The 13,998-nt window shown below is 32.8% G+C and overlaps 1 long non-coding RNA gene across 1 annotated transcript; it reads right to left on the minus strand.

Moving 5' to 3' along the window:
• Nucleotides 1-12,257: 12,257 nt before the first annotated feature.
• LOC149945680 (uncharacterized) lies at nucleotides 12,258-13,159 on the minus strand. Its single transcript, XR_016481037.1, has 3 exons — nucleotides 13,072-13,159; nucleotides 12,841-12,991; nucleotides 12,258-12,767 (listed from the first exon to the last, which is right to left on the minus strand). It is a non-coding gene; the product is annotated as an uncharacterized LOC149945680 (long non-coding RNA).
• Nucleotides 13,160-13,998: the final 839 nt, after the last annotated feature.

Here is a 13,998-nt window from a genome sequence, read left to right on the forward strand (position 1 = left end):
AATTGTAATAATGGTACCAAAATGTAGAAGGTGGCTTGATGGTTTGTGATTACCCATGACGCATTCATTTATATCAACTTAACTGAATGAAAACATAAACCAAACAAATTGTATAAAGTTGTTGATTCTATCTAAATTTGCATTCATTTATATCAACTTAACTGAATGAAAACATAAACCAAACAAATTGTATAAAGTTGTTGATTCTATCTAAATTTAGCACGCTTCAAAACAGAAAATTTCACGCTATACATCGAGCTTAAGTGTGATTTTCATCTTTTTGGTACCTCTATGTGAAAAAGTAACCAATAATCTTCTTACAGGGTAAGACGACCCACTGTTAGTCTCACCATTTTCAAAGATGTTAATGAAAGGTTTTCTGGCGTATCCCGTTCCCCTACGAGTGTTCACTGCGCCATGAAAATAATATCAAGTGCCCATGGAATGATCTACTACAATCAACACAAGATACTGAACTACGACAACGGATGAGGGCGACAATAGACGTTTTCAGAACAATGGAACAGAAAAGAAAAACGAACGCAAAATGTTTTACGAACGACGCTGTATAAAACAGGAAGGGCAATACAGGATCTAGAAAAATCCCACAACGAATAGTTTTCGGGAGTAAATTATACGTTTTCTATATTTAAGCAAAACAATATCGAATTTGTATATATATATTTGCGGGTCTCTAGCGGCCGAAATGTGGAGTGTTGGTCGTTGAGCCCAGCAACACGTTTGTTCGGAAGTACAACATATCCAAGTTTCAGAAAGGTTGGCCGAAAGTTACACACATTAAAAGTATTACTTTCCGGTTTGGGAATATTTCAAAGAAAAACCAAACGCATTCTACACCGAATTATAAAAATCATTTTTCGATTATGTTTCTTTTAAAGGCCCTTTTATTTACGCGTCAGTGAAGCTTGGTGAGAAATTATTCCTAGACAATGATAGAAACACTGATATCAAATTAATGTTTAGAGAGCTGAGGCGTAATTAGTTTGAAGTCGAATATGATCTGAGATTGTCCACAAACCTAGTGAAACTACAAAATAAATATTAGGTTAATATTGGTTAACATGATTCCAAAGAGATCGTTTAGACCATTAAAGTTTGGTTGGACTGTTACGACCAGGCTCGCTATTCCGAGAAAACTAGCCTGGGAAACGACATTCTGGGATGTTTCGTGGTACTTCAAAATTTATTTGTGAGGTGATTTACGGAAGATGATGCCACTTGGTGCGGCACTTATCTTGGCTTTTCCAGCTAGGGGTGTTCTATCTCTCGGCGAATCTGCACGTTTAGAGTTTGTAAAATTTAAAGAAGATGAAAAAATATAAACCAAGTAATTCGATTACTGCTTGAATGTTAGGATTTAGGACACTTTAAGCTCATTGGATTTAAAATTTGCCTCACAAACCTGTGATTTTACTAAAGTAATAATAAATATCAACTGCAACCCATTAAGTAAGGGTAGGAGAGTTTAGAGTAACTTAAACTACACAGGTCCGTTTGCAAGTGGATGCTCAGCCTCCTCAAATAATTTCCATTATGGCGATTTTAGAGTCACGTTGTTGGCTCCTACTAAAAGTGAAAATACGTTATTTTGCTCATTTTGATAGTGTTTATTTTTCTTATTTTCTGTAAAATTTTAGGAAGTCTTTTCCCCAAATCAAAAGAGCTTATGCGCATTTAAAAACATCGAAGTTCTTCGTAGCAATTTTTTAACTTTGGCGACGTGACGTTGTGATTTTTAAATAACGATATTAAATTTAGAAGGTTTCATCCATACGAGGTAATTTCCTGACCAGATTCACTATTTACCACCGAAAGTCTGAGGTTCATAGACACAGGCTATTTAAAACTGAAAACCGGTAGTAAATAGACCATGCGGAGTTTTTAATAGCCTTTAAATATCTCTAAAAGTATCTTAAACATAACCCACAAAAAAAAATTTTTGCGCGAATTTTAAATATTTTCTTTTTTCGAGAATGGCTCTCTATATATGGATGGTTTACGTTTTATTTTTTATTTTGTTCAATTTAATTACATTGTTATTAAAGTATTTCAAGATTAAGGTTTTGTGTTCGACATTACCTCTACATTATAAGATTTAGAATACTTATTTACGTGCTTGTATACAATATCATATCGACGTGTTTTCACGTGCAAAATTACATTAGAGATCAAAAGATTAGCATTTGAAATCGTAATTTAAAATTTTTTCCAGATACTTAGATAAACCAATAACATAGATCTGTTTAAACTCTAATGCACTCCCTGTCAGGCTGCGTTTCTTGTTCGTTTCTGTTATAATTATTATTATAATTGATTTTTTTGAAGTTCAAAACTCTTATTTTGTTAATGGACAGGGTGATTGACATTTTAATTGGTTTTGGTTTGAGACCAACTATCGAAAAATATTTCCGACATATCATTCGAAAAATAATAAATTAAGGAATATTTTACTTTATCATCTAATTGGTACGGCCAACAGAAAATATCAGCCAAAACGTCGAATTGTTGGAATTATATACTTTACCAGATAAAGTACGATTTTAAAATGAATTTAAAATATTGAAAGCACGTGACAAACAGTGGCGTAGCGATGGGAGGGCAGGTGTGGCATCTGCCCAGGGTGCCATTCATTATGGGGCGCCAAAAACTGTTTGACGACCTATTTCTCCACAAACAAAGTGACATTTTAGATATATTTAAAGCAAAGGTCCCCTTTAAGTGATTTGCCCATGGCACCACAAACCCTCGTTACGCCACTGGTGACAAATTACAGTTTTAAAAGGTGCATATATGCTTTTTATTTCTTTTTGATGTTTTAATTTATTGTCCACGTACTGCAAAATTCAGTTTTTAAAAAAGGTCCATATAATGATCAGCTAGACTAATACCCTAAGGTACCACCCTAGACCTAAGTCAGTTAGCAAATTTTAATGCCCTTAAGAAAGTGGTGGCCAGCCCTTCATGCCACGTGAGTCCATGGCTCCCTACACTTAATATTACCGTTCACATCGATCATGGTATTAATCCTGTGGATTTTATTGTCTGTAAATCTATGATTCTATGAGATATATCCTTGAACCACCATTTAATGAATGAAATAATTTAAATAACCATAAATATTAAACGACCATAGCTTATGTTTTGCAAACAATCAAGAGTTAGTTGGCGGTTCCACGACCAAAGTAAAAATTTTCAAAGCTTTTAGACCAGCAATTATTTCAAATACAAGTTTAGATAAAGATATAAGTATTCCGTAGAAAATTATCACAAATGGAAAATAGATTGAGTTGACGGAGATTTGAATGACAGCATTCGTTTCAATCGGCTCAGAAATTTTCGATCGGCACTTGGGAGTTTCCACTATTTTCTGTGCCAAATCGAAAAGCGCTAAGCCACCTTCGAAATACTTCTCGCAACTGAAAAAATGGCAAACCTTAAATATAACATCGTAATTTTTATTTATTTATTTATTATTTTAAATTTTTTTGTTTTGTTTTTTTCAGATTTATGGGTTAGATAACAATTCATCGTTAGGAAGTTTTACAATTTCAACTTTAAACTAAAGAGTTCCATACTTACAAGCGCTCCCATCTGAAAGTGAGATCTTGGTCGAAGTTCTTGCGAATCAGGAAATGGAAGGGTCTTTCCATAATGCTCTCTTCGGAAAAATGCAAATTCCCTGGAATGTCGCAAAGCTCGAAGTCGTTCATTGCCATCACCATGGTGTAGGGATCCAGTATTGAAATTCGATTTCCATCGAAAGCTCTTGTCAGTTCTTCAATTGGATCCATTTCCAAGATGTTAAATAATTTGCCATGTTTCAATGCATGCTCATAAACTTCCTTTCTAATTTTATTTTTAGAATGCTGAAAAGAGCGAGATTAACATTTCAATTCACTTGCATGCTACTTTAATTATATTAAAGTCTTAGGATAACGATTCACGTAAAATGAATAACATTTAAAAAATCTTAATATCTTAATCTTTTCCAAGTTAAATTTTTTTGTACTTTGAGAATAGTTTTCTGTAATACTGTCATACATCATTATGATGAAATTGGAACAATAAATACATTTAGTTATTTTCACAAAATAATGCTGTCGGTATTTGGTACCTGGAGCTCGTATTGTACTAAACTTTCAGCGGGCAAGAATAAAACCATGTCCTTTGCAGTCATTATGTCCTTCAGTTTCTCAATATAGCGTGTTGAATCGGGTAAGGTCATTTTTGCCAACAAATCACCGGCGAAAAAGCAGTTAAGTAGAAAATACGATGTCAGCCAACAAGTCCAAATTAATTTATATATGCTGCAATCAGGCTTTATTTCATAACCTAAATACAAGAAGCAAATATCACAAATAACTGGTGAAAAGTACAATTTAAATATGCAACAAGGAATGGAAAAAAGGGCAATGACTTAAATACATTTTTTGTGTTCATAATGATTTCAACCACGTGCACCTTCTGTCAACCTTTAAGAAAATGGCTTCCAATCATATCAATTGTAGTTGATATCCCGTTAGCTGAGACATAGGTCTGTAAGCTTAACACTATATTTAACCTTGTTTGGTCTGTTAACCATTCATTTAAAATATCAATTAAATCTACCAAACGTAATTAGAATAACCTAATCATCAGCCTGCCCTGTCTTCTATAAATAACGTCTAAAAACACTCTATTCATTGATAAATTACAGGGACATGTAATTTCTTTTTATAAGACTAAATTAATTTTCAAATAAAGGAAACGTCTGTGTTAATTTACGAAATCAAACGCGTTACTAAAATATTTGCTTACTTTGAGAAACAAGAAGTCCCGTGAAATTTATAATTTCAGTTACAAGTTGACTTCCATTTTCTATTTTACTGGGTAGATTTTTCAAGTGCATTATGCATGCGCAACATATTACAGAGCACGCGATAAAAATCCAAACCTATAAAAACCAATTTGCTTCAAAATGGGAACTTGAAAGGAATATGAAAATTGCATTTAAAAAAAAGGAATAGTTTCGTGAGAATTAAAAAAAGGAACAGCTTCATGAGAATTAAAAGAAGGAACAGGAATATAAGAATATGAACTAAGGAACAGGAGCGCAAGAATTTGAAAGAAGGAACAAGAACAAAATAATTTAAAAGGAACAGGAAAATAAGAATTTAAAAGAAGGAAAAGGAAAATAAGAATCTGAAAGAAAGAACAGGAAGGTAAGAATTTGAAAAAATAGCCAGTAATATAAGAATTCGAAAAAAGAAACAGGAACACAAGAATTTGAAAGAAGGAACAGGAACATAAGAATTTGAAAAATGGATCAGGAACATGAGAATTTGAACGAAGACTTAGGAAAATGGGAAGAAGAGTACGAAATTATCATTATTTGCAGAATAAAAAAGTCGGTTCTGAATTTTGCCAATTGCCATTACCAAAAATTTTAGATTGCTTTACTCAAATAACTAACAGATAATGTTTTGTAAATAACTTTCATGCTAAAGAATACATACATTAAGAGAGAATATTTGCAGAGCACTCATCGCGTTGGAGGTTTCTTCGATCGGTTTCGAAGAGACAACGCTGTAGACGAGTCTCATGTACGGAGCTGAGAACCGAACGTATTCAAAGTACTCGTAGTCTGTTATGCTCGCAGTCAGAGCCAAGTCGGATTCCTGAAAATACTTTTCGTTGATTAAGCTTGAAAGGGAACTGAAACATAGCTATGCTTGAACCGCTTTGATAGTTTCGAACTCAACTTGGCTTCGAAATGAAGTCGGATTAAAACAACCTTGACGGTTTGAAAACTTGGAATTATGTTAATTGGGTATTAAATTGAATAAATATAATGTAAGGTTTAAAATCCTAACCAGTGGGAAGGTCTTAATAATAAACTAATTAACTTTGAATTTTATCTTACAATTAAATTAAAAGCGATGTATTTTTAGTATGTTTCTTTAATAAATTAAATTGTCCTAAGAAATGTAAATATGTGGCAGCGCGATCATAAATTCAATTCCAAAATGAAATATAAATATTCAGATGCCTTTATATTGTTATACGTGTATAATGCTTACATTTCTTACAAAAAATCCAATCATTCCTGTCGCTTCCAGCGAAGAAGAAATTTTACCATAATCAATAAATTGGTTCGTTTCTCGATAATTGTCATCTGTTACACTAAAATACAAGCAAAAACGTATTTTTCAATAGCATGATAATCGAATTAGAATGTGGAATTTCAAGGTAAACAACTGACTAGGAAAGCGATGTTAACCCAAAATTTTAATCCCTTACAACTATTTAAAATTCTATCTTTTATTCTATTTATTATTTTATACTAATTAAATCATAATCTTTAACAAAGGGAAAATAAACTGACGTTCAAGCCGTCTTTGCTGAATTTTGAAGGAGCTACGGAGAATTTGTTTTAGAATTCCATATTTGCTTGTCACGAGTAAAGTGACGGCACTTTCTCTTATTACTGATATCGTTTAATAGCACAATTCATGAAGCTCATAAAAATACTTTTAAATTACAAATATTTTTAAATAAGAAAAAAGCATAATATAATACAAATGAAAAGCATATTAAAATACAAATTAAACTTTTCTAATTACAATTGAGTTTTTAAAATACAAATGAATTTTTTTAAAATACAAGTAAAACGCATATTAAAATATTTTAAGATAAAATTACAAACCATTAAAAACCATATTAAAATAATTTAACATCATATTAAAATAATTTAAGATCAAAATAAAAAAATTAAAAACAAATAAAAATCATTCGAATACAAATAACAAACATATTAAAATAATTTAGAATCGTAATGAAAATTTAAAAACCAATATAAACATTCGAATAAAAATAACAAACATATTAAAATTTGAAATATTTACATTTAAATTGCCTTGAATTTAAATATAGAACTAGTTTAAAAACTTATGAATGTCAATATTCGAAAATAATATTTAAATGCAAATTAAAGGTATAAATGAAACAATTTTATTTGATAAACTTACCGAATATTTAATTTAAAAAATAAAGAATTAAGAAAATGTTCATAAACTCCGGATGGGGTGTAAATCCCATTATTCTGTTTTGATATTTGAATCCAAAAAGGGATCTGGAATAATGTTCGAATTTTTTATAAAATATTAAAGCCTTATTTTGAACTAAATAATAATATTTTCGAAATTTATTTAAACATACATTACATTCTTACTAGCTATAAAAAGTCGCTGGATGACTAAGGCCTAAGGTGGTGCCTTGGGTATTAGCCTAGCTGATTATCATTGTTTTCCTTGCAAATGGTAAACATGAAGCCACTGATCGGTGAATTAACAAGTTGTTTAGATTTCAGTGTCATGTATTCGGGTTGAGTAAAAGTTTTTTTAAGCTTATAATTATGTATTAGGATGTTGATACGCAAGGGGAAAGATTATGCTACCGTTCAACTAAAAATGTTTTATTCATATTTATATTTAATTAAAGTTAAAGGTTTTTAGAATATTAACACAAATGTTATTTGCACACTATTGTAAAACTAACTGTTTTCAAAAGCCCGAACTAAGTTCTAAAAAGCGTGATATTTTAAGAATTTAATGTTTAGATTAAATTTTACATCTTTATTCAATCATTAAATAAAAAATTCAGGCTTTAATGAATAAATGAATAAATGAATAAAAAAAAATTTCTGATATTTTACCTGTGTGGCACAAATTCGAATTGTTGATACATTCATTTCGATTAACTGTTCAAGTAACTGACACTAGATTTCACGTCGGAAGGCATTAATTAACAGAACCTACAAAATCCTACAAATTAAAAATTTTTTTTATTAAAAAACCCAATGAAGCACTGGAAGAAAGACGCTTAGTTCGCAATTTCATATTTAACCACCTTTTAAAATAACCCTATTCTTCGGGTCTCATGGAGAAATTAACAATGTTAGTCGCAAAAACGACTCGTACTAAAGCTCGTACTACAGCAGTGCGGCAGCTGGTGGCCTAGCTTTGAACTAGATCGTGCCACCAGTATACCACTTTGCCGAACATCACGTTTTTGGCCTGTAAGACTTACTTTAAATATTTAGAATTTGGTAGTATATAAATTTACAAGGCATTTTTAAATCTTTGTTCTTCGCCGAGTTTTGCTCTCGTCTTTCCCTCTCGGCTCATTCATTTTGTAGTCAGATCTTCTAATCATGGAATGAAACGTAAAAATTGTAAAAGTGACTCTGCAGACCTTTTTATTTCAAAACGAAAACGTAACTGCTTAGAGTTTGAAAATTTTGCGCTATTTGCCACAATGTTATGGATCGTGATGTTTCACGTTTGTTCAAAATGAGTTATAAATTCAGGGTGAAAGCCCAGAGTCTCTCCACAGCTTTATAATTCCATAGTCTAATTTATATTTATATTCGATACACGCTATAAAAAGTTTTTAATTGTTTTCCATTACTGTTATTTTTGGGTGCCATATAATTTAGTGTTGGTCGAGCCTGACTACAGCGTGGGAAAATAGCCATGTTTGATAATTGTTCAAGGTTTACTTCCAACGACATGGAAAAATTAAAATATTATCAATCTTGAAGGTCATGGTTAAAAGTAATTAGTGGCGGACTGGCCATAGAGTGAACCTTCCCGATGGCAGGTGGGCCCCACGGACCGTTCATGAAGTGGGCCCCTGAAACATGATAGCGTTATAGTTGTTAAAGCCGGGACACTTGGTCTTCTGGCAGCCCAAAATATTAGACCCAGTGCGCCACTGAAAGCAAAGTAAGTTCCATTTCGATAGGTTTTAGTTTTAAAAATCGGTCAGTTCGAAACCGAAAAGGATAATGAAGAATTCACAAAAGTTCGGTAAGTGGTAAAAAATGTCCACCCCCTCTAGAACCTGCACGTGGAGAGAGAACGTGAGATTTCATTAAAGAAAAGTCGTTGGGTCTGCAGCGCCACCCTCCGTTAGTAAGAAATTTCGAAAATAAATCCTGGGTTAGCAGAGACCTGTTTTAAACGAAACCGGTTAGAACTCATAAAGCTAGAACACCGCCGCATTTCATACTGCCAAGTATCATTTATTTTTAATAGTAATGGTCTTATTTTTGTAACCCTGTTACCTCAAATATCTCAGGTCAAAAGCCAAATTGGGAAATTGGGAAATTCGTGTTGATAAAATATCTCTTTTGTTCTAGTTAAGTGCAACGTTATATTCGATTGGTTAAGGTTTACGAATCCTACGGCTTTGGTAAATATTTCGCCACTTGAGTCGGTTATAATGAAACGTTTCACCTCATAATGAGTTGTTACATGTTTAAAACATGGTGGGCAATATCCTCCGAGGCTCTCTATGAATTCCACAATGATTTTCCATTTCTGAAAAATCTGAAAGAAATCCCATATTCGACCAAAAAAAGCTACAAAAGGACCAACTCAGGGCAAAATATCAGAAATTCTCAAATATTCTAGAATATACCTCCTTTTTGATAATAATATTTACCCAAGTGGATGGAGAACCAACTTACCTGTAAGGTACAAGTATCAATTACCTTGAAGGCGATGCAATTTCATTCAAGCCAAATTAGTTGTTCATATCCATTGTACCATTTAATTGGTCACTTCTTTCCACCAAACAATGCGTTTATATGCATTTTTTTGGGTCACAAAAGAACAAAAATGGTCCACCAGACGGTACACGTTTTGTGCTCCTCCAACCGGGTTATTCGTGTTCTTTATTACCGTCTGCTTAACTGTTTTCCGTATGATAGTTAGGAATTATGTTATTTACATCTGCTTCTTCGATAATAGAAATATTAGATAAAACGTCAGTTGCGTCACAAAAAGCGTACATATGTTTTTGGTTAACACTGCTTATTTCACTGCCAATTCGTTCTTCGAGAACTGGCACTTCTTGAAAATATCGGATTCAATGTTTGTTATTACCATAGTATAGTTACCGTCAAAGATATAATCGTTACAGCGAAACCGTTTCTAGAAGAGATAGAGAGCGATACGGGAAAAAAACCAAATATAACGATATTTTAATACTGTGGAATTAGGGGTAAGTATCTCCTTCTTCAGCTTATGTTAAAAACGTTGCGCATCGTTTTTACGGCAATGTCTAACAAAATGACTTCATGAGAACGAACTGATCGATACAGTCGAATATCCCATTACTGAAATTTAAAACTTAGATCCTTCTAGATCTATAGTATAGAGCTGCTTTTGGGTCTTCAATTCAAGGAAAACGTCCATTCACAGAAAGATGTTAATAAATTAAACAATAAAATTTTATTCACAAAAATGGACATTAAAAATCCGTTAGGTTCCTCTATCGATAGAAATATTTCTCAGAACCAAATCGCCCTTTGAAATCAAGTGTACTTGTAATCTAAAATAAAGCACACTTCAGCTGGAATTTATACATTGTTTAACTAAGAAACGGTATGAAATATTCTAAACCATTGTTTTTTATTTGATATTGGGCCTTCGTGCATTTAGAGCGGGCAATGGTTTTTTTACTAGCATTCTTTGAAATACAAATATATCGAAACAAAGACAAATATTGATAAGCAAAAAATGTGTGCTTTTGGAAATCGAACAATAGCAAACCCAGAAAACTAAGTTTAAACACCGAAGTAAACAAAAAATATGTCGCAATTTAAGAATAAGGATATCGTCAAAATATTTCAAATAATTTCAAAAAATTATTTGTGAAAAAACGGTGTTCTTGCAAAATTTATGATTAATGAAATTAAAAACGACTTCGTTATATTTGCATATTTTATAAAATATGATATTTACAATGAAAGTCCGACTAGTTTCGTCGTGCCTAGCATGACATATTCTGAAGATGTCATGCTAGGCACGACGAAACTAGTCGGACTTTCATTGAAAATATCATAAATATTTTATTAAATATGCAAATATAACGAAGTCGTTTTTAATTTCATTAATCATCAACTACGCATATTGAACTTGCAAACCTCCTAAGCCTTGCAAAATTTGTAAAAACCACCTTCAATTTGAAAATGACAACATTCTTGAAATATTCAATTTCAAAATAACTGCTTAGAAATAAAGATAATTTAGTCTTTTTAAATCCTTCACCTTTTTCAGAAATAGCTTACGAATAAGACTTCAATTTTGGTTTGTTTAGAGCTAAAAATGTATAAAAATGAAACCAATAAATATTTTGTTATAGTTTCCCAAGAATATAAGAAATATAATCGTATTTAATTATACAAGAAAATTATGTTAAAGGTTCTAAACCATCAAGATCACATTGTGATCACGTGAAGTTACAACATGTCTTGGAAAAACAATTCTTGGTCGAAACATTTTAATACAGTATTTATTCTGTGAGAAAAGTGGAATGTTAAGATGGCGCTCGTCAACTGTAATAATAATCAGCTAGGCTAATACCCAAGGCACCACCTTAGGCCTAAGTCATCAAGCGACTTTGGAAGCCTTTAATTCAGGTGGCCGGGTTACAATGCGTAGGAAGGTGGTGGCAAGCACTGCATGCCACGCGTTCGAGCCAACAGCTCCCTACACTAACTATTACCGTTAGCAATAAACAGTTTGGTGTAACTAAGGAAACTGCTTCTCCACCTAGTTCTTTAGTGGATATTTGAAATCCCGACCCCAAAAAGAAAAACAATAACCTATCAATGTAAATTTTAAGTACCACCTGTTAATCAAAAGCGAAATATTTTTATACACAATTAGCAATGCAGCATATTCCAACTGATATTCAGAAAGAACTAAGGCTGGAAAGTTCCCACAAAAAGTATATTTTAAAAATTACAGGATAGAGAGGGGAATTACCGTCTGGTGATTGGAATATCTAATCACCAGATTCTCTCTGCTCTTATCGTTCTCCGGAATTAGTTTTCCTAACACAGTTTTTACCCCTACCCCCGAACACCAGATTTCTTTAACGCTTCCATTCCCTATATCTCCCCAAGCCCTCTCTTTGTTCACCCCGTTAACCATAATTTATAATCTCTAGGCAATAATGACAAGTTATTTATATTTAATTTTTTATTTTAGAACTTTGTTTACATGTTAGTAGGTACTATCAGATATTCCATTAGATGGTTATCTTGTACATTACACAATGAAAACAAATTAAAGTAGCTAAGTTTACAGGTTTATTGATTATCTACGAGTAAATTGGTAAAATCTTGTAGTACTTCCGAGGGTGATTTAAATCAGCCAAAATAAGATTTTACTTTATGGTACGAATTAAATTGATCAGGGTACAAAAATAAACCCTCGAAAGGTTTACCATATAATAATTCGTAAATTTTTTAAAGTGTTTTAACAATAGCTAAATACATGCATTCGATAACATTTTTATGCTCGTTTAAAAGATCTATTTGAAACCGAATAAAATAATTTTTTTTTGGAACTCACCGATTTCACGAGCTCCCAGATCCAGCTAGGTTGAGTTCAATTTGATAGTGTTCAAAGCGGCAACGACGGATACGTTGTTGCCGTGATAGTCCATGATGTTGTGGGTTAGCGTTGGTGCTCCGGTTTGCGTAGCGGCGAAAAGTTCTTCCCAAAGAGAGAGTAGATTGGTGAAAGCTTCGGATGTCAGGAACAGAATATTTTCGTTCGATTTTTTGAAGAAAAGAACTTGTAACTTGGAACCGTCGAAACCAAAAGAAATGTACACTGATCCTCCTAACGTGATTTATATGTTGATACGTCTTTCTTGGGCCCGGCGTTTGGATACGGTATGGGTCTCGGCTATAGAAAATGAAAATGTTAAGCCTTTACCTATTGAAATAGAGTTAATTTAGTGTTAAGAAGGAATGCTTACCAATAGAACGTTTTTCCATGTTTACGGTAGACGAAGGGAGCAAAGCGGATGCACTTCTTTTCAGTTCAGCGTCTCGGAGAGAAATGACGCGTGGGAGATTAATCAGTTCCTATCTTGTCGAGATTAATCCGTCTCGTGATCAAATCTGCAACTAATTATTCCCATTGTTTGACGTCACATAATTTTACCAACTTGAAAAAAAAACCCATTGTTTGACGTCACATAATTTACCCAGTTTAATATCTAAAGTGGAACCCATTGTTGACGTCACATAATTAACCCACTTGAAAAAAAACCAATGTAGATTCCTCTCGAGAGCTTTTGACGCAATCATTTCCTAGAAAACAATACAATTAATAGAAATTTACAATAAATTAGTATACTATTAATACCATTTTATGAACTTCAGTGAAAAAGTTACAATTTTACGGTAGAAACGGTTTCAAAATACCACAAAATGAACTCAAATAAGAAAATTGTAATTAAAATTATCACTACGGCAATAATTTTAGATGGTGGTTTCAGGACTGCGATCATGGCCGATGTTTGTACTTCCGAGTCCATATCGGAAATGAAGTTAAATGGAATATTATCGTAAATAAGTATAAATTTTAGAATAACCCTAATATATTCTCGAGAAGTGAACAAGTTCTTTGAAAATAAGAGATAATCTTACTATCTTCCCCTGGGCCCTATATAAGGGGGTCCTTGAACCGGGGAACGTCACTCTATTGTTGTCCTTTGTGCGTCTAGTATCAGGATTTTTGAAGCGCTCTCTCTCTACGTAAGTTTGTTTTGATTTTTTTATCGTAATTTTTGGAATTAGGTTTCATTTTCAAAGTAAATTGGCATAAAAATGAAAGGTTTACAGTACCCAGAAATTATTTTAGTTGACTCCGCTGAATTGATTGATATAACTGTTAACGAGCCCACGGAAGTACCCATAATTACTTTACCCGATTCTCCAGAAATGGAAGTAATAGATTTAACAGATAGCCTTGAGTCAGTACCCCCCTCACCAGAGTCTGTTGTAACAGATTCACAGGTTAAACGTTTAAAAGAAATGACAATGGTACGAGATTATCTTAGAGAATATCAACTAACCCGCCCTATCTGTACGCCCCCTATCGTGAATTTACCTTCACCCCTTTTAAGACC

This window comes from Leiobunum rupestre, chromosome 5, assembly GCF_980474605.1.
Source record: "Leiobunum rupestre chromosome 5, qqLeiRupe1.1.hap1, whole genome shotgun sequence".
Classification (NCBI taxonomy): Eukaryota; Metazoa; Arthropoda; class Arachnida; order Opiliones; family Sclerosomatidae; genus Leiobunum; species Leiobunum rupestre.